The sequence below is a fragment of the Pleurodeles waltl genome, chromosome 2_1 (genome assembly GCF_031143425.1).
Source record: "Pleurodeles waltl isolate 20211129_DDA chromosome 2_1, aPleWal1.hap1.20221129, whole genome shotgun sequence".
In the NCBI taxonomy this organism is placed as follows: domain Eukaryota; kingdom Metazoa; phylum Chordata; class Amphibia; order Caudata; family Salamandridae; genus Pleurodeles; species Pleurodeles waltl.
The window spans coordinates 365,785,237-365,808,167 of record NC_090438.1 but is presented as its reverse complement, the minus strand read 5'-3'; positions in this window follow the sequence as shown (position 1 = coordinate 365,808,167).

Below are 22,931 nucleotides of genomic sequence, written 5' to 3'. Positions count from 1 at the left end.
TGACGGTTTGTTGGCGGCCGTCGCGGTAGGCGGCATTTGCCACCAATCTCATAATAAGGGCCTATATCTGGTGAAGGAGGAAAGGCACCGGCGAGTGGGGATGCAGTAGCCCACTGAACCCAGGAGGCAGACACCAGTGAAGCCGAGGGGACCAGTGGGACGGAGGGCGAGGGGAGCACCAAGGGGGAGACTGGAGCTACCAACACATCTGATTCAGATTCCTCCTCTGATGGTGCTCCCTGGTGGTGGCGGAGCCATGTGCAACCACCCCAGCACCATCCTTGTCCACCACCCACCTTACCAGCATTGCCCTCCCTGTTGCACCCCACCCAGTTGCCCGTGCCAGCTTGCCCAGGAGGGTGGGCGTCTCTTTCACCACATGCACCTCTGCCCCTGCCCCAGTCAGCCCTGCTGCCCTCAATGAGGAGGCTATGGACCTCCTGAGGTCCATCTCTGTGGGGCAGACAATGATTGTGAATGCCATCCAGGGACTGGCATCCCAGATGCAGCAGTCCAATGCATTCCTGGAAGGTATTCACGGTGCCTTGTCTGGCCTACAGAGATCCTTTCAGGCTCTGGCCTCCTTGTTGACGGCAGCCAGTGTCCCTTCATCTTCCGTCCCCCCTCCAGCTACCTGTTCCCAATCCACAACCCTCATCCCTACACCAGTCCAAAGCACACCTACATACCAGTTTACACCTATTACACCAGACAAGGTGTGCAAAGACAGTCATAGACATCACAAACATTCCCACAGGCATGCACACACACAACACACATCTGCAGACATAACAACAGACACTTCCCCCACCACCTCCTCCCTTGAAGGAACATCTCCACCTGCCAGCACTGCAGCATCACACACTGGTCCTACTACCATTCCTGTCATACCCTCAATCACCACAGCAGCGGACCCACAGACACACACATCCCACACACCACATCTGCACTTACCAAAACTACCATCTCAGCCACCTGCAGCACTTCCACCTCACTTGCTCACACCACTGCAACATTCACTCACACATCTCCCATTCCCTCTCCCTGCATCTCTACCCCCTCCTCCTAATGTATGCACACGCACCCACTCACCCACCCAACATTCAGCTACCACACACATACAGACATTGCACACACCAGCATCCACATACGGCACACCAGCACGTCAGACGAGCACTCCCTCTACCTCCACTCCCAACCCTCAATCATGTGACCACCCCCGTGTACCTAAGAAAGTTTTCCTTGCCGCCCTTGACCTCATCCCTACTCCTCTTCCACCCCGTTTTCCCCATAAACGCAGTGCCCCTCTGCCCCTCCCAGGCCCTTCCACCTCCCATTCCTCGGGTGCCCCCTCTGGTGTTTCCCCTGCTCCTCCCACCCAGCAAGAAATCCACCCTTCCCAGTGCCAAAGTCACCCCTCCTAAGCCCAAACCGAAACATGGCTATTCCACATCCAAGGCTCCCCCACCAACCCCACACCCCTGAGGTGCCTGCCTTTCCCATTGATGCCCCTATGACATGGAGGCCTACATGAAGATGGCTTCCGCCGCCAGTTGCTGCTCATCGGCGGTGGCACTGCTGGTGGTGAGTTGTCCGTGTTGTGTTGGGTTCACCACCTTACTCGTTACAAAAGACCTCCACTGGTGTGTCGTTTCAGTTACCGCCAAACTCATAATGAACACCTTAATCTGCCAGTGTCTGGGCACTTCTGCTAAGAGTTCGGATTTGCTAAGTGGTGCCAAATCCAGTCCTTGGACCCTTAGAAGAGTAAGCTCGTAATCTGTAGGGGAAAATCCACACACAGCTGTATGTACATCAGAAAAATTGACGCACAAACTGTCCCATGGCTTAAAATTGGACGCATCACCTGACTCGCAGCTGGAGAAACAACGCAGCGCCTGCTCTCACCACAGACTCTTCAAACAACGCTTCAAACCTTTCCACGCCCAGATCCTGGGCGTCAAAATCTCCAACATCGACTCACAGCCTCCCTTGCGAGAAAAGAATCGATGCACGGCCTCCGGTGCGAGTAAAAAATTGACATGCGGCCTCACTTGTGAGTAAGGAATCGATGCATTGCTTGCTTTTCTGATGCACTGTTGCCCTTGCGGCTTTATTTTGTGCTGAAACAACGTAGCCATTGATTTCTATGGATAAAGACTCTTTTATTTGAAAAAATCATATCTTTGCTTGTGTATGTTGGAGTTTTGTTTGTTTTGGCCTTGTTTAATATAGATAAATATTGGCTATTTTTCTAAACTGGTGTGGAGTCCTTTTGTGGTGTTTTCACTGTGTTATTGTGTGTGTTTTGTGCAAATACTTTACACACTGCCTCTGAGATAAGCCTAACTGGTTGTGCCAAGCTACCAAGGAGCATATATATGTTCATGGGGTGGTGGAAGACACAGGTGGCCTGGACTATAAGGGTATGATGAATACATGGGTAATGTTGTACTATGGACCAGATTCATCAATGATCTTTCTATCTTCTGGTAAGGAGAATTATCACACTTGGAGGTGATCATTGCAAAGCTATACTCTAATGGAGTGAATATTCAGCTAACTAGCAAAATCAGCCAAGGTGGCTGTGATTTCCTGGATATGAAATGGGGAATTAAGGGCAAGACTACATAGGAAAGCAACAGCCACAAATTCAATTCTCCACGGTAATAGCAGCCACCCTGCATTATTGAAGTAAAGTATTCCATATGGCCATATGTTGAGAGCAAAATGGATCTGCTCACCGACAGAGGGATATGAAAAAGAGACAAGTAAACTGATTGAAAGATTAAGTCAGTGGGGATATCCCTTCAAGGTATTGAAAGAAGCTAAAGAAACAGTTGACAATAACATAAGATAACTAGTACTATATCAACAAAAAGTTGAATCCATTGAAACAAACAATCAAGTGAAAAGATTATTTCTGGAGTTTGGTCTGGCACAATCAAGTATTAAAGGAGTTCTGCTTAAAAACTGGCTTATATTAGAGAAGGATGAACTCAGTAAGGAGGTCATTGGTACGGGCCCATGAATACCATCTAAAAAAGCAAAATCTCTGGGCGATATCCTCACACAGAATTTCTTTGATCCTAATAAAGGAAAGAACAGGTTGTCCAATAAGATGAATGGATTTATAAAATGAGTCTCCTGTAATGCCTGTCAGCATGGACTGAATCAAAGAATGTATCAGACATAGGAGAGTCACACAATCATGATTCAGGAACGTATAATGTGTGATACTGATCACATGGTGTATGTCTTAAAATGTGACTGCAATAGACTATATGTTGGCAGTACGATTAATAGATTGAGGATAAGAATACTGCAACATATGCAAGTCATAAAAATGGAGATAAGACGTACCGGATGGCTTGGTTGGTATAAAGGGAGGTCCCAAAACACATTTTTCATCCAACGCATTTTCCAAGCCATTCACTTGAAATGTAGCAGCACAATGACTGAACAGATTTACATAGAATTTGGCAGGAATATAGATTATGGAGTGGAAAGGGTCCTTTTGGATACCTGATCTAAGATGGTTCAATAGTTGTAAAGTTATGTAGAATATAATCTTAGCAATATATTGGGCTGCAGTATACCATGGTACTTTCACGGTTTCCTACAGTATATAGCAATGAGAAAACACATAGCATTGGAAGCCATATGGTTTAGAGCACACATTCAGTTTGTTCTGTGTTCTGATGGGAAATGTAAGTTATTAGTAAGTTACAAATGGATATGAAGACACGAGGCGCTGTATGAAACTCTGTAGAGGCAAGGAAAATATTTTATTAATTTATATACATTTAAAAAAAGTTTACAGTGGGAATACTGCAGTATTTTCCCAAAGCCATCTAGAAAGTACCTCAGTACCTATTGGAACATAAAAAATAATATATCACAGAATATAAAACACAAGCATAAGGAGCATAGAAGCAAACAAATTGATATCTAAAGGGTTATATGATTGCCCATTAGCCAAAACCTAATTTTCAAAGGAGGGCAATTGATGGCTGTTCTAGAATTTGGGCTACAAATGTAGCAGAACAATACAAAAAAAGTAAATAAAAGAAAATAAGCTAGTCTGCAGCATGTAAAACAGACGTTTCTGGTCACATGACAATTAAAGCTAATAAAAAGGTAGTTAGGGAATAAAACTAAGAAGTACAGCACTATGTGATTGGTTAATAACACAAAGTTGGCTATTAAAAGAGCCCAATACAACTAAACAAGAGCACAAGCATACACACTCTGATGAATGTTGAAAAGCAAACAGCTATATTTCTTCTTCAGAGACATTACAAATAAATTTAAAATAAAGGCTATCTCATCATCTTTATCCATGTGTTTAATTATAAAACAGGTACATTTGTTTATGAAATATTATTAAAACAAATACAGGAAAAATTTACACATTCAGACAATTAATATTCTAGGCATTTATTTTTAATGTGTTTTCTAGAACACTTGTTGCTACATTTAACACAATACATAAAACATTGCTTGGAGAAGTAAAAAATAAATTGGACAGCAGAGAGACAAAGACCAGAAAAAATGAACAGCGAGAAGTAGAACACCTGCAGATTCTAAACATCCTATCATTAGTACTAAAAAGGTTAATAGGAAGCAATTGATCAAGAGAGTGCAATTAACAGTTACCAAGTCCAAAAAAAGAAAGTGGTGGCAATTCAACTAAAATATATGAGTTCACAATAAGAGACAAGGATAGGAATATAACTGCAAACCATTGTAAAATTGTTGCCCTAAAAAATCAGATTCAAACAATTACTTTCATAAAGAGAAAGATGAATAAATTCATACAAAAACGATACGTTGAGCATATTGTTGAAAAAGCATTTTATGTGGAAAGCAAACTCTTCATTTTGATAATGAATCTCACCAAAAGACTTGCCGATTTAATTTCAACCTATAAAATACATAAACTATGGTACTAACAAGTTCAAACATTTGTAATATTTTTCAAGGAGTTTGGAGACATACAACAAGCACCTCTCATACTTTCATGATGAGAGTTATCATCAACAGAATAATTGTGTGCTTTCAGTAACACATGAAGTACAGTGTTATGAAATCTTACATGGCAATGTAGTAGGGATGTCAACAAATTAAGTGAATGAATATACAATGTCTAGTAAAACATTTGCAGAAATAACACAGAACCCTGTATATGAATGGAATTGTTCTATGTATAATATTAGAGACACTTCAATTTGGACACTATGGACATTCCTACTGACATCTAGAAGGTCATCTATAAGTAAAAAAAGAACACTTCTCTAAAACATTTGCATATGCCCATTTCGGACCATTACAGACTTGCAAGGATATTCTGTAGGTCGTTGGAGAAATCACATGTGTGACACTGCATTCCATCGTATCAAAATGCTTCCCACACATCATGCAACAGTCATAAAACCTGTGTGGACATTATACTTGATGATAAAATCATTAGTGCAATTAAAAGAACTAAATTATACTCTAATTCACTCTAATACAGCAGAAGTCAACAATGTTACAGACTATTTTCAATTTAACTATATTGATGCACTCTATGACAACAATAATTTTCCATTTACTGCCATTACTCATTATCTATGAAGAAATCCATTAATGGACTTAGCCAATTACCAAATGGATATATTAGATTTCAAATAAACAGTTTCTGAAATATCTAATCAGATTTGCATGTGTTGCAAAAGAACACATTATAAGAAGAAAGTAAAATAGGTGACCCCATTGAAAAGAATGAAAATCAGAATTAATTGGCATGGGCCAATCTAACTCTCCTTCTAAAATACGATCCCTATGAATACCATGCAATCTGCAATAACTGCCTTGGAAAACTAGACAATAACTTTATACCTCTGTTGGAAATGTCCCTTTTTGCAGGGTCATCCCTAAACTTTTTTGCCTTCTTCTTCCTATTTTGTTTGATCTGTTTTGCTGGTTTATTGTCTCTTCACACTTTACCACTGCTGATCAGTGATAAAGTGCAAGTGCTCCCTATGCAAATTGTATTGGTGATTGGCTTATCCATGATTGGCATATTTGATTTACTAGTAAGTCCCTAGAAAAGTGCACTAGAGGTGCTTAGGGCCTGTAAATCAAATGCTACTAATGGGCCTGCAGCACTGGTTGTGCCACCCACATGAGTAGCCCTGTGAGAATGTCTGAGACCTGCCAGTTTGACTTGGCAAGTGTACCCACTTGCCAGGTCTAAGCCTTCCCTTTTTATACATGTAAGGCACCCCTAAGGTAGGCCCTAGGTAGCCCCATGGGCAGGGTGCAGTGTATGTTAAAGGTGGGACACATACTGATGTGTTTTACATGTCCTAACAATGAAACACTGCCAAATTCGGGTTTCACTGTTGCAAGGCCTAGCTCTCTCACAGGTTAACATGGTGACTGCCTTTAACTTTTCCTAAAGTGAAGTTTCCCTTTGAGAGCAGATAGAAATTTGGAGCTTGGGGTCTCCGAACTCACAATTTAAAAAACCACCTTTTAGAATTGTCAGTCTGAAAATGTCACTTTTAGAAAGGGGGCATTTTCTTGCTTAAACTATTCTGTGCCTCTGCCTGCTTGTGTATTTCATGTCTGGGTCAGACTGACAGTTTGGGCTGTTGTGAATTCCCTCTAGACAGTGACACAAATGGGCCATCTGGGCTAGAGTGGAGGGAGGAGTGGGCACTTATACCTGAAAGGGCTGTGTCTGCCCTCACACAATGCAGTCTCTGATCCCCTGGTGTGTGTCTGAAGCCAGGCCTGGGCAAGCCAGGGTCTTGCCAACAACAGAGACTTTCCTTTGAAATTTGCCTACTTCAAAGGCAGAAAGGGGTATAAGTAGTGGACTCAAAACCCCAGACTTTTAGAATCTTTCTGGAATCAAGAGGAGACTCTGCCAAGGAGAAGAGCTGAAGCAGTACTGCCCCTTTGCTGTGTGTGCTTTGCTGGGTTGGCCTGCAGTTGCTGCTTGTGCCTTAAAAGAGAGCATAGGGTGAACTTTGGTGTGTAGCCTGCTTGAGAGGTTCTCCATGGGCTTGGAGTAGAGCTTCCCTCCTGTTGGAAGTCTCAGGGATACCAAAGACTTCAGTTTCATCTGCCTGCAGCACTGGGAACTGTGTGTTCTGTGCTATTCAAGAGGAAAAACCACCACAACGCTACCAACGATGCTGCTGGCCTGCACCATGACCTGCGGACCCCGCACGGAGCCACACCACCCCGCTTCACACTGCAACCCTGGTTTTGCTGACACCTGATGCCGCCACCAAGCCGCTGCTTGCATCGTGACCTGTGGGCCCACACTCTGGCATCACCTTGCTCACACTGCAGCCTAGGCATCCCCGATGATGCCACTCCTGCTGACACTGGCGCCGCTGCCTCCACCGTGGCATGTAGACACTGCTCGTAAGATACACAAAGCACAGTCCCATCCTGCACCGCAGCCCGGTGTGCTGACGCCAGCACCATCGACTCCAGTGTCGTCACCAGACGTCCCTGTCTGCACCATGACCCATGGACGCTGCACGAGCCCATCCTGCACCGCACCGCCGACCTGGGCCTTCCGATGACAGCACTTCAGCAATGATGACGCTGCTGCCTGCACCGTGACCTGGTGACACCACACATTGCACTGCTCCACTTCATACCACAGCCCTGGTTTTACCGACGCCACTGGACAACTCACCGAGCCGCTGCCTGCACCGTGAAATGTGGGCACCACACTTCACATCGTGCCATTTCGCACCGCAGCGCCAATGCCATTCACACCATCGCTCCTGACTTCATCAGCCTGGAGTTTGATCTGCAACGCATGTGACTTCAAGGGCCCAAAGACCCCCGCAATGACCTCTGGAACCGACAGTGCGACGTCAGCAACGCTGCTCTCTATATCTCATTGCGTGGATCACAACACCTTGCAATTCCAAAGGTACTGTTAGCGGGTCTTTCCGACACCGTAGCTGGCCAGTGATGCTGCGGCCGGCCTGAACTGTTGGTTTTGTTAATCATGACGCCATGATAGCCCCAGTTGGCACTACCGATTTCAAGGAACTGTCTTTTTTAGTAACTTTTGCCGAACTCATATATTTATTCCTAAATGTTGGATTTTTATTGTAGTTGGTCTTGTTTTATATAGATAAATATTGGTATGTTTCTAAAACTGGTGTGGTGTCTTTTTGTAGTGATTTCCCTTATTACTGTGTTATATCCAAATGCTTTATACATTGCTTCTGAGATAAGCCTGACTGCTCGTGCCAAGCTACCAGGGGGGTCAGCAGGGGTTATCTGAGCGGGTGTCTTCCTTATCATGACTAGAGTGAGGGTCCCTACTTGGCCAGGGTTCAAACCAACTGCCAACTAGAGACCCAATTTCTAACAGCCTCCGTGTTCAATTCATAACAATTTGGAAATATGTACCATCCCTTGAGTACTACAGCAACTGCAAATGTGTAAAAGCTTTTATGTACAAAAAGTGCATCCCATTTACATCATACATAGAATGAAATCAAAATCTGGAAAGTTTCAGCTGCATGAATTAGTGTTTGCACTGAAAGGAAAAGTTGTTTTTCTGCAAATAGATTTCAACAAAAAAAATTACCACTCTTGGAATTCAATGCAAACTAGAGGAACTATTCTTTTCGAATCCTATTCTAACATTCCAGACATTAACTGCAAAACAGGCACAGAAATATGTTCTTTGGTTCTGCCAATGCTTGCAGATATTTCGCCACAAATTTTAAATTATGCTTCACTACGTATCTGACAAGAAGAAAAATTCCATCAATGAAGTACCTGATTATGGAAAGAGTGTCAGGCAAGAGGTGCACCACACATTCATATGCCTTTCTGGATCAAAGACGCACTTAAGTTTGGATACAACTCTGATGAGTTGGTTCTACATTTTGTAGCCTTCCAAAAAAAGATCACAACAACAAATTATGTAATCAAGTTTTATGCATTCAATCACATAAGTGCAGTAAATAGTGTTTAAGAAAGTATCCAAGCAGATCTTAACATTACTCACCATGTCACTTTCGATTCACAAAACCAATTCTACAATAATTTAAAGTAATCTGTAAGACGTGCGGTTACTGGCAAATCACCCAAAACACATATAATCATAGAAGACTACAAGCATCACAATGGATCAGTAACTACAGCCCTCTGACTTTACATATGTGGGACACTACCATGGATATACAATTTGTTGCAGATAACTCAGCAGCAGTTACACATTATAGGCCTGATTACGAGTTTGGCAGTCCGTTGACTGCCATGGTGGCAGTCCCACCGCCATTAGGTTGGAGTTCAGACCGCCGTATTACGAGTCATGCGGCCCTATGGCTCAAAGACTGCTGTGGTTCCACTGCCACAGCAGGCAGCACAGACCGCCAAGGTCACGATGAAAGACAAACAGGCTGGCGGAGACAGTGTTTCCACCAGATACATTACAATGCTTCACACCGGCAATCTGACCCTGGCAGTCCAACTGCCACTCCTCAGAAGGTGGAAACGGACAGTATAAAAGGGAGACACTCACCGCCAGGCAGCTTTACACGTCGGCTGCTGCCACGGAACCAATCATGCACGTCCTGTTGCTGCTGATGATTATCCAAGGAGACCAAAATCAACATCGTCGTGGGCGCCACCAACTGCAAGTACACACACCTACCTGTGTGATCAACCTTAACAACAGAAATAAGTGAAGTCATCCACTTCATATGGGGGGCAAGCTACAGGCAGCAAGTACATTTGGCAGTGCATCCCGAGTCGGAACCAGATACCATAAAGGACACATGCACAGTCACAATAATCCCCCTTTGGGTAGGTCACTCACACTGTACCGCAACACTACACTAAAACACACAGCCACACATCTCTGGCACAGGACAGTAAAGGCTACACAATATTCTCACATAGATCACCAACAACACACAGACATCACACATACAAATACAACTCACACACCCACATGCAACACAAACCAGGGACTGTCGTCACATACAACACACATATGTATCAATGGGGCATTAAAGACAAACATCACCACCATTAAACATCCCTGTAATGGGCACACACATCACAGCACAATGGAAGGACAATGGCATGCACAATACACAGAGAGACAAATAGACAAAGGGCTACATCCACACAATACTTGCACTATTGGGATGGAGCAGCAGGACACTCAGGGAAGGAGGCTGCCGTGGGACACGTATAACTTTGCATATGCCCATAAAACAACATGTGCACAGGAAGGGGCCCTACATGTGTCTCATGGACAGAAAGTACCATACACAAATGTCATGACTACCTGCACAATGTGGAAGTACACGTCTACAAAGCACATACAACTACAAATGCATGGAACATACTTCTACAGAAAGCACCTGCACATAGATAAATGTACACATGCACCGGCAACTACAAACCAAGCTAGCACAACTGAACACACTCTGTCTCCACAAACAAGACACAAGCTGACACATATTAGATTAATACATCAGCCATATGAAGGGAAAAGCCCAACACCTTACATGTTCACACTGGACAATACAAGATGAAATACTCACCATAACAAACACCACATAATGCCATGACACCACCATTGTATTCACACCCACATATACTCAACTTATACCTTCCTCTTTGGGGAAACCAGCACTGCCCATAAAGTAAGATAATGCAAACAATAGCAAAAGGAGCAGCAAGCAGGCTGAAATAAACACAACTGTAGGCACACAACACAAGTCACTTTGGAACAACATTAGGGTAGTAACGTATTTGCAGGACAATTCCATAGCCATTGGCCAGTCCATATTATCCATAGTACAATAGTAGTGTTGTGCCTAAACATGACTCCCAACTGCCATTGAACCTCCACAGGAAGGGACATCAAGGGTGTAAAAGGCACCTCAGGGATTATCCAGGGGGTGGTTCAGATTGGGGAGAAGGGTTTGGGCTTGGGAGGAGTGGTCTTCTTCTTGTAGGAGTGGGCTTCTTCTTGGCGACGGAGAGGTATAGGTGCTTCCAGAGCAAGAGCGCCTTGGAGGTGAAAGGGTCAGGCTGGGAGCTAGGTGGGGGCCTCTTGGGTTTGGGAGGTGGGGTGGAAGAAACAGGGACAAGGTCTGGGTCAAACAAAAAAACTATTTTAGGAAAACAGGGATGGTCAGCAGAAGGGGGTTGGGATTTGGAGGTTGAGGGAGTGTTTGAAGGCTGTGTGGGTGTGGATCTCGTGGGTGCATGCTTTTGGGAGGTATGCTTGTGTGTGGTGGGTGTCTGTTGGGTGGGTGAGTGAGGGCATTTATGTGTCTTGGGCTTGGGGTGGAGGTGCTGGGGGATGTAGTGGTAGGTGGGTGTGTGTCTGTTGGGGTGGTGACTGCAGGTGTAGTGATGTGGTGGATGTCTGTGTGTCTGTATTTTTGGTGTCTGTGGGTGTTGTGCTTGTGGTGGATGTCTGGGGGTCTGCTGAGGTGGTTTCAGTGGGTAGGATGGGTTTGGTGGGTGTGTCAGTGGCTGTTGCTGTGGTGCCTGTAGGTATGACTGATGTTGTCTGCGTGATGCTGTGGGTGTCTGGGGAAGTTGTGAATGTTGCGGTGTCTGTTGGTGGATGTTGTTTCTGTGCATTCCAGTGTGTTTTGTGGTGCTTGTGTTTGTGTGTGCTCCTTTTGGGTGTTGGAGTGGATGTCGGTGGATCTGTCTGTGTGCTTCGGTTAGGTAGGGAAAGGGGAGGTTTGGACTGGGAAGAGGGAGCTGGAGGAGGGACAGAAGGTGGGGGGTGACTGGCTGCCATCAGTGAGGTGGCCAGAGCCTGAAAGATATCTATAGGTCAGCCATTGCACCATGAATGCCTTCCAAGAACATGTTGGACTCTTCGAGTTGGGTTGCCAATCCCTGGGTGGCATTCACAATGGCTGACTGACCCATAGAGATGGTTCTCACGAGGTCAATAACTTCCTCACTGAGGGCATCAGGAGTAACAGGGTCTGGAGTGGAGATGCCTGCAGTGAAGGAGGCGCACACCCTCTTGGGTGAGCGGGCATGGCCAACTTGGTGGGGAGCAACAGGAAGGGAGGTGATAGAACGGGAGTGGTGGACAAGGATGGTACTGGGGGATGCCCCTATGTGTCTGCCACCACTAGGGAGTGGCCACTGGAGAAGGAATCCAATTATGATGATGTAGACGATGATCCAGTCTCCCTCGTGGCACTCCTCTTGCCATCTTGGCCACTAGGTCCCTCTGTGTCAGTTTTCTCTTGACCCGAGGTCCCATGTCCAGATGCTTCCCCACTCAGCTCAGTCTCATCTCCTTTGCTTGCCAATGCAGATACTGCTATAAGAAACAGAAATAGGGTCATCACATGTCCATGAACACACTTTAACAGCAGGTCTGATTAGCAAACATTATCATGATGTAAAGTAGGCCCCAGCTACTAATTCCACCTAAGAGGCCCATACATGTGCCACACTATGTGCATGCATGTCAACTGAAATGTCAACAGATGACCACAGGAAAATCAGGATCTATTAAAACAATTGCATGGTTGAAGTGGTGCAATCCAATGAACTAGTAGGAGACCTCATCACCCACCAGGTTCTTCCCCATGGAGCAGACCTCAATTATCGGTTGTCACATAATTATAGGACAATGCCAAATGTATTCCCACATTTCCCACACAAGGGCATGCACACATCTATTTGTCACATACATAAGTACCCGACATAAATAAATGATGCTCCAAAATCCTGCCATGTTGACGACAAAAGTATAATAGCCTGGAGAAGGTGACAGAAAATACTCATGTCACACCGAAATGCACACCACTATGCACACCACTTCACCAAGGGCCAGATGTTGCAGAGTTTTGCGAGTCGCAAATGGCCCAATTCGCAATTTGCGACCTTGCAAAATCCGAAATGGGATGCACAAATCCCATTTCCGAAGTGCAAATAACGATGCAAGCCATTACCGACTCGCAAAAATAGCGACCTGATTTTGCGACCCGCAAGGAGGAAGTCGCAATTTGCGAGTCGCAAACCATATGAAAAAGCCAGTCGCAAATTGCGACTAGTCGCAAAAAGCCCATTTTGCACACCCAGATTACCACTGATTCAGAGCAGGTGGTAACCAGAACCAAAGTATAAAAGGAGACCCAGAAGGCATCTGGGATACTCAAAATGGCTGAACTGTGTGTGATAGCTTGGAGAAGGAGAGTTCACACCGCCCAGCAGAGGAGGAGGAGGAGCCAGAGACAGGAGAAGATATACCGAACCAGGCAGACACTTTTCCAACAAACTGAGGAGGAGATTTATGACAAATATAGACTGAGCAGTGCAGCAATATTAGAATTAATTGAACTACTCAATTCGCAGCTTCAACGACAGACAATGCGCGGCAGCGCCATCCCTACACATGTGCAAGTGGTATGCTCACTGCACCTCTTGGCCTCGGGTATCTATCAGGGGGTGATTGCTATGGCAGGTGCGGTATCCCAAAGTGCACTCTCACAATTCTTCAGATGTTTCCTAGATGCCATACTCACACACATGTCCAGATAAATATACGTACCCAGGAATGAGGCAAAAATTAACAGCACCAAATTGGACTTCTACAGAATTGCCAGCTTCCCCCATGTAAAAGGGTGTGTGGACGGGACACATATACAAATCTGCCCTCCTGCAAATCTAGAATATGTGTTCCGCAATAGGAAATGTACCCACTCACTAAACATCCAGGTGGTATGCGACGCCTATAATGTCATTACTGACATTGTAGCCAAATTTCCAGGGACTACACATGACTCATACATATTCAGGCACAGTGGGATACACCAACGCCTACAACATGGGGAGTTTGGAAATGGATATCTCTTAGGTATTGCTGAATACACCCTGAAGCCATACATACCGGTCACTGTAGAAACCATCCATGCCCTGCTAACATTTCTTATTTTTGTCAAACAGGTGACAGTGCATATGCTCTAAGACCATGGATACTTACCCCGTACCTAACACCTGGCAATGAGAACGAGAGGCGATATAACAGTGCCCATCGGCGGACCAGAACTGTCATCAAGAGGACCTTTGGATTGTTAAAGGCAAGATTCAGGTGCCTCCACAAAAGTGGAGGTGCGCTCCAGTATGCCCCAGAAACAGCATTCAAGATTGTTGCTGCATGTGCAATCCTACACAACTTTGCCACCAGACGTGGGCTACATCTCACCCCTGAAGACACAGATTCGGAGGATGAGGAGAAAGAGCTACCACACCGACAGCCTGGGGATAGAAGCATTGCAAATCAAGGCAGACAGAGACAGAACCACATTGCAACCCAATACTTTGTCAGGTACGTGGCAACTGTCACCACACTCACTGATGTCAGACAAACAGAGCCCAGTTGTGTAGTGGAACAAACAAAACCTTTTTATTTGTAAACTAAATGATGAAAGAAAAGTGTTGTCCGTTAAAGTCTGTACATGTCCTAATGTAATGAGGACACATTAACATCATGTGCCTCATGACTCATGCTGTCTGATGGCTCACACCCTCCTCCTTGTGCGCCCAGCATGGCTCATCCCAGGTGGGTCAGCTGACCCCTGCCGTGCACTTGCACTCCTTAGCACACGGGAGTCACTGGCAGACACACTACTTCTTGTGGACCCCTCCTCACTGTCCTGAGGGGTCTCAGCTGTGCCCCTTGCCACCTGCCTAGCTTCCATCAAGTCCACTGCATGGCTGATGCGGCCAAGTCCATGTGCCACATCCCCCGCAAAGTGGCCAAGTTCCACCTGTAAACTTACTGTCCATCTAGACAGGTCAGTTGTGTTTGTTGTAAGACGCCCAATTGAAGCTGCCATGCGGTCGAAGCGTGCCACTGGTTGGCGCTCCCTGCGCCTTGCGCTCTGTCTGTCTGCCACCAGTCCGATCACAAGTTGGCAGATGGCCTGGGTGAGATTCCCCATATTTTCATTCAGTCTAGTGAACTGCGTGTTCACTTCAGCCAGGCCAGTGCTCATGTTGCTCTCCATCCTGTGGAATGTACTTGAGATTGACCTCAATTGTCTGTTTTGCAGGCGCTGACCGTTAAGGAGGGATGCCTCTATTCCTGCAAATCTTGCCTCCCCTATCTCCTCCTGGGGCACCGCCAGAACTCTGCGTCTGCACCTTTGTCCTGCTGCTGGCTCAGAACGACTTGCTGTGGGGCTGGGGCCAGGGGTCGTATCAGCTTCCCCCATTTCCTGCTCTTGTTCCTGATAGGGCTCTGGTGGTGTCCTGCTGGGCCCAGGAATTTCTGCAGCAGACTCCTGCACTGTCTCTGGCCCGTGGTCTCCTCCCTGCCTGTTGTCGTTGCCTGGGGTGTCTTGTGGATTACCTGTGGGACATAGGGAATACACTGACAGTCTCTCACATCTGTTTTAGGCCTCATAATAAACATTTGCTTATGTGCTGACTACTGCACTACATTGCCCATAATGCACTATTCTAGTGGTTGCTAGACTGGAATGGAGCTAGTCTGGTGGTGCCTGCTGCTGTGTACTGGGAGAGTGTGGATACTGCATTTGTAGGTGTGAATGCATACCTCATGATACTCACTTTTGGATGTCCCTGGAGCAGAACTGTCCACTTCTCCCATTCCGAGTACGGCCTCAGGCTCCAGGGTCTGCTCCACCATTCCTTCCATGGCTGTGGGTGGTGGGACGGTGGATGGGCCTCCTCCGGTGCACCTCATTTCTCTCAGCCGCTCTGCTACCCTCCCCTTTGTCCTGGAGCACAGGTCATACCACCTTTTCTTGATTTCCTCCAGGGTGCGGTGGCTCACCCCTATGGCATTAATACGGTCCTGGATTTGCTGCCAAATCTTCTTTTTTTTCTGTGTCTGGGACACTCAGGGCTGCCTTCCCAAACAGTTTGTCGTGGTGCTGACATCATTCCTCTGTGAGCACTTCCAGTTCTTTGTCAGAAAACTTCAGTTTTCTTCTTCTCCCAGCACTGCCTGTTTCCTCCATTGTACCAGCAGGTCCTCTCTCTTGGGTGTTGCACAGCAGTTAGGAAAGGGTGTGGCCCTCCCTCCTCCCAGGTGTACTTGATGACTTCCTGGTTCTGATGTCATCACCAAGAGCCAGGAAGTGAATTTCCAAACTGTTGTGCTGCACCTGCAGGCAATTTGCGGCCAGTCGCAATTTGCGACACCCTACTCGCAAATTGCGACCTCGCTTTTAGCGAGGTCGCAAAAAGCGACCTCGCTAGAAGAGAACTCGCAAAATGCGGTGCAACATCATTTGCGAGTCGCAAATTGGTGTTGCACTTTTTTTTGGATTCCATTTTGCAAGTCGGAAATTGCGATTCGCATTGAATCGCAATTTCCGACTCGCTGTTTTTTTGCTATCTACACCTGGCCCCAAGTGAGATCTGTCCCATTTGAGCCAAGGAGGTGTCATTGATGTTGCTCAGATAGGCCACATACGCGGCATGCAAATGAACACTGTAGACATCAGGTATAAGATGTCAGGGAGAGATGTCCACTAAATACGCAACACTATGAATCATCAAGCCCCAGCGTGTTCACCTCTAATGTCTAGCATCCCTTACAATGACAAACTTTGAGTGCTTCAATAGAAGTCACTCATTCTTGGCATGTTGGAGAGGCACAGAAGTTGCAAGGACTAGTAAAGGTCCCTCAACAGGTTGCCCAATGGGAAACTACACCACTATCTCCATTTTGGTTATGCAAGCCCAGATGTCTGTCTGTGGGTGAATGCCTGTACCCAAACACATGTGACTGAAACATTAATGCAAGTCACTCCATAATGCATGCCAACAGTCGGGGCAAAAACCTTAAACATCACACAAGTGCAGTGCACTTATCAACATGTTGCCACATTAAGGGCATAGATATTCACATTGTGGCCCTAAACTCTAGGCCTACCTGTCATGTCCCTGCTACTGCAGTTGTATATATATAAATATATATATATATAGGAATAAAGACATCATCCCATCAACATAGTTAGACCATGCATGAAACTGCAGCTCATAGCTCATATATGTATACTAAACAGAAAGGGACACATGCTGACATGTAGGTCCAAGGAAAGTTGGCAACAATCATGGCACGTAAATCATGTCAATGGACAGTCCCCACTTACCAAGGGAAAGCAGTGATTCATAGCTGAATACAAAGTAAATTGTAAGTCCTGTCACATGTATGTCGGATACGTTCACACTACAGATTGCAGTGAGGCACGAGAACCCATTAGACACTGAAGAAAGCATCCTTCTGGTTACCAGGTGCCAACATACACATATTCACAGACACATGGCTGCGGACAGTGATCCATCACCCACTTACTTTTGGTCTGGAACACTGAGGAGTAGTGGTCTGTTGCCTAAAAAATACACACACTACAACAGCAAACTGTACATGATTGATAACTGTACACAGCCATATACAGTCCTTTCAATGCTAGTGGTTTGAGGTTCCCACCAAGTGCAGTCCTAGGTCCCTGGTACAATAGGTCAAGGCACATTAGTATAAAACACATGGCATGCCAACATGTTGCCACAAAAAGATTCTCTCATCTACTGTGTGACACATGGGTCATCCCTAAATGTCAGGGTGAGTTTTCAGAACCTCACTCAATCACTTTCAATGGGACAGGCAGGAATATGCCCCGGTCTCACCCCCTTGTGGCTGTTGTGCTGCCCTGAAACACCCATGAAGCTTCGGATAGGCCACTGCCAGGATGTGGGCCACATTGGGAGGACAGCCCCAGCTGGGCCTCTGTGATCTTCCTTGTCCAGCATCTCAGGTCCTCCCACCTCTTACGACAGTGGGCGGTCCACACCTTCCCGGCAGTGGTACCACAAATCCCTTTCTTTTGATGGAAGTGAAATTACCTGGATGCAAAAGACAAATTAAGAGATCATGTTCACAGGTCCCATCACAAATGGTAGAGTCACACACATGTCAAAAACATCAAGCGTGGTCTTTCCCATTTTGCCAATACTCCCCAAGTATGGAATAGCAATCCAATAACTACTGGGCTATGACCCCAGACATGCATGTCCCAATCCACAGGATAACTCACCACTTGGCTCTGGCCCTACAATGACTTAGCAGACTTACTGACATCTTATAGGACATGCTCTAGCAATCTCACTGAGATGTTAGCCTCCATGAGGCACCTCACACCTCAGTGGATTCTGAAAGGTAGACTTCTTAGGCATGAATGGACCAACACATACACACTCTGTGAGAATGACTTCCTGCATGCATTCCCTACAGGTCACTGAGTACAAACTCATGGAACACACATGGGTAACAATAAAGGGACTGGCGTGGTGGGCATAGAAAGTGTCTACCCAGTCCCTGTGTGGAGCTTTGCAATGACTGATGCAACTTCAAGGGTTGGGGTTCTTTGTTATGTATCTGTACCACACCTATCCTACAAAGATGGCATCCAACAAACCAAGGCATGCATTGTACAGTTTCTACTATGTGACCAAGCTACAGAGTCACATATCTTGGTCTCCCAAGAATCAACACACTCTGCACTGGGGAAATGTCAGTCATGCAATGAGCTTGCACAGGACATATATGACCTGTGGGAAGGTGACAACAGGGCTGTCAGATTATGGGACCTGTCATGAGTGTGAGACAGGCAATGACAATGATGCTAACTGCACATCTGTCACAGAGCAGTAACCCACCCTTGCACCCATTCCCAAACTGATCAAAGGAATGAGGCATTCTGGGCAGGATATTTAAACATAGCCTCATACTGGTCACATGACAAGATCTGCTGGGATGCAGGGAGCGGGCACTGTGCCACAGCTGTATAGCCACAGAGATTCCCCCAGCCTAGACTAGGGCGCATACTAGGAGATACATTTGACAGGCCCTGGTCTCTGCAGGCTGAGCAGACTGATACAACAATCTCAATGAAATAGATGTCAGTGTGTGGCTGTGATGTCACCTCACCTAGGTCTGTGCATCCAGCCCAAGTTTGTTCATGGAACACAGGAAACAGAAACAACACAATGTGAATGAACTCAACATATGGCACTGGCCACCAATACCTTCATGTTGACTATCCCATTAATGCCATACAGACTGCAACAACATGCACATAAGTATAAAATCTGGCACAAATGGGAATAATCTAGCTTGTGAGGAGGGAATGGATGGTGAGATACAGAGAAAACGATCCACATGAGGCACTTACCTGCTCCTCTGGTGAACCATCGAGCTGCCAATATAGAGGTAGGACCTCAGTCACCAGCCTCTCCAGCTCTTCTTGTGTGAAGGCTACGGCGCTATCACCTGCTGGAGCTGGCATGATTGCTCCCAGAGGTGGTACACAGCAGCTCGGAATTGGAGGTCTTGCTGGCAGTAGGGTCGGGAGTCAAGTTAGGGATTTTTCAAAAAATGGTGATCACGTCCGCCACATCCGCGCTTCTCATTGCCGGCCGGCACAGGCATTGGCCCAAGACCACCACTGGCAACAATGTTAGGCAATGGCTGTGTCCGCAGTGGTTGCTACCGCCATGACGACTTCCACCAGCGGTCATGGGTGGTTTCTAATGTCCATTGGGATAGGTCAGGCAGCCACCATTTTAGAGGCCAGTAATGTGGTATTTGGAGTCATAAACTGCAAGACATCCCCACAGAATCTGTGTGACCAGCTTGCCACCTTTTTCCACCGTAAGATAAAGGACATCTATGACAGCTTCACCACCCAAGACCCATCCCCCACACCCACTAACACAGAACCCGACCGCTCCTGACTGCAGCAGATTCTGCACCAATGGACCACGCTCACCCCGGATGACACCCTGAGGATCATAAAAAGTATCCACTCTGGAGCCCCCTCAGACCCCGTCCTCACCACATCTTCAACATAGCCAGTGCCTCAATCGCACCTGAACTCTGCCACACCATCAACTGTTCGATCCAGTCTGCCACCTTCCTCGAAGACTGGAAACACGCAGAAGTAAATCCCCTGTTGAACAAATCATCCACGGACCCAACGGACCTCAAGAACTACAGGCCAACCTCACTACTCCCCTTCCCAGGAAAAATGTTGCAGGGTCCTCCCAACATACAGTGGCCTTAGCTGCTGGCATGTTCCAACCTATGTTCAGTCTAGTATTGAAAGATATCCTTTTGTTGTGTAGCCATTTCAGCTATAGTTTTAGACACTTTTTTTAGCAAACTAGGCCTGCCACTGTGAGACTTAACCTAGATATGTTTTATCCTAGCTCCATTATATTATTTTAATAATAGCCACATTTGTGGTCTTGTTTTATTTTCTCTATCTAGCTGTTCTTCTCCTAGGTTAGCACTACGTTCTTTAACAAGACATTTCTTTCACTCTGTGCTTTTCTCAAGGCTGTACTAAGATAGGTTGCCAGCAAAAGTGGGACGCTTTGTCTCTAATGTTCACAGGAACATACACACTCTTACATGGGTATGTACATCAGCTGTTTTATTATAAAAATACTACCTTGACCCATGTACGTTAGAGGGAGATTCCAGCTAGATGACCACGATTGTATGCTGATTGCTGAATGATTCGCTGCAGCTGCTTATGTAGACTACAGGCCTCTTGCTCAGGTATGAGGGATGATGTCTTCCCAGGGGAACCTGAAGGGCAGAATTAGAACCTAACATGCTATGCTTTCATATAGTCTAGGTAGGAACTATTCTTAAAAACAGTAGTGACAACATGGTAGCGTTATTTCTGTGTTTTACTCCAATTTTAATCCTGTCATGCTTCATCGTCCTAGTTATTGCAACACATGCTTTATTATCTAAGAAGCAGTTACTTCAATAAAACCTTTTTGAACTCTACTCTGCCTCTGATTGTCCTTGCATTTGTGAGACTAATGTAACTGAGAGAAAGAGATGGGATCTGAGTGACCACAATTTCCCTCAGGAGTCATTTGTGTAATGCGCCCGGTTGCCCAATCATCCCTGCTCTTGGGTGGAGATGAGGCACTGCTAGTTAGCTGGAAGAAAACCCGGATTAGGCCGACAGGTGTCACCTGGTGTGGGTTCACACTCAGTCCCCCGCAGTACAAGTGATTCTGCCCCCTAAATCGAGTAGTCTTATTAGGATAGTGAGAACCTACGCGACATGGCGTTGCCAATGTTCGGTCAGGCACTAATTTTCGGGTCATCCTAAGTATCTCTGTCTCACTGAATGCAAAGACACTCAGTACTATCTACGGAGATGTCCGTGGTATTGAGGATTTTCCTCCTCAGCTAAGTAGGGAGTACCTAACTAACGCTGCAGGTTGTTCAAGCTTAAACCCTAAAAGGATAATCCCCATTTGGTGTGTTTTTCTCTGGACAAAAATTTCCATTCATCATGGCGAACCCACAACGGGTAGCAATTGCACTCAATATATGACCACCCCTTACTGCACATTTATTGGCACATGGCCTAATGGCCCAGGGAGGTCCTCCTAGCCTATAGAACAGAAATGTTCTATTCTTGGGTCACATTTCCAGCAGCTGATGGGAACACAAATGCATTTCATCACTATACACCTGCAAATATACCTGCACAATATAGAGCATATGCATATCTAGAAATCCCTCTATCTTATCAAGAGCATAATAATTGGCTTGATGGTGAACTACCACATACAAATATACACGTTAGGTCCTCTAAGTAATGATGGTCCTACCTGGCCTTTATTGGCCACATATACACCGCACCCTGATGCAACAACCTTGCCGGTAGCTGAAGTTCACCGCTTATATGCTGAGCCTAGGGGAATATATAGATGATTTGTACAGTTTGTAATGCAAACATTAAATACAAACCCACCACATGCTGCCCCGGCGCAACCACATGCAGTAACCCCATGCATTAATCCTGCAACTGTACATTCAATCATAGGTAAGGTACCCGCCAAATGAGAAGAGATTCAGTTTTGGTTAGCTCAGAAAACAAATGCACTGGAAGCAGTATTTCCCCATGCAATATTAACTATGTGCTTACCATTTGGGATGGTTCCCACAGTAGATAACTGCAATACTTGGGGCACGGTATTTGCCATGCTCTATACTACCGCACACGGTACACCGACACCTGCCAATCTACCGGAAGTGTTAAAACAAATTCAAGATGAATATGGGGCTGCCCCGGCCCTGGACTTGGGGATGCAACGTATGGGCAATTTTGCCACGGTATCTTCAATCATATTTAGTAACCGTAAAGGGGAAGCAGTTGCACTAGCAGTGCACATGCGGCTCTAGGACGTTCCTCCACAGGATCAAGAACGTGAGCTGCCAAAGATTAACGCAGAGATCTACTCTAGTATTGGTCGAGATAGTCTGGGAGCAAGACCCACAAAACTAAAGTTTCAGGGTAAACCTAATGAAGATACTATCAAGCAAGCACCTGAGGGTTCTAAAAAATGCTGGGATAAAAAACAACACCTAAAAAAGAAAGGGGAAAATCTCTGCATAAGGAGACCCCACAGAATTGATATAGGCCCTCATTGCAACCCTGGCGGTCGGTGTAAAAGCGGCGGTAAGACCGCCAACAGGCCGGCGGTAAAAAAAATGGAATTATGACGCAGCGGAAACCGCCAACATAGACAGCCACTTTAACACTCTGACCGCCACGGCGGTACAAACAAACAGCATGGCGGTCACCGCCAACAGACAGGCAGAAGACAATGTACCACCCACACCATAATGAGAGGCCAATCCGCCACCTTTTCTGGGGCGGATTCAACGAGAACAAAAACACGGCGGAAACAGGACTTGGAAGGGGAACACTCACCTCTACACACCCCACGAGGAACCAGGATGCCATGGAGCTGGAACTCCAAATTCTCCCTGCGATAGTCTTCCTCTACCAGGAGCACGACCGACGGCGGCGACGACCACGGTG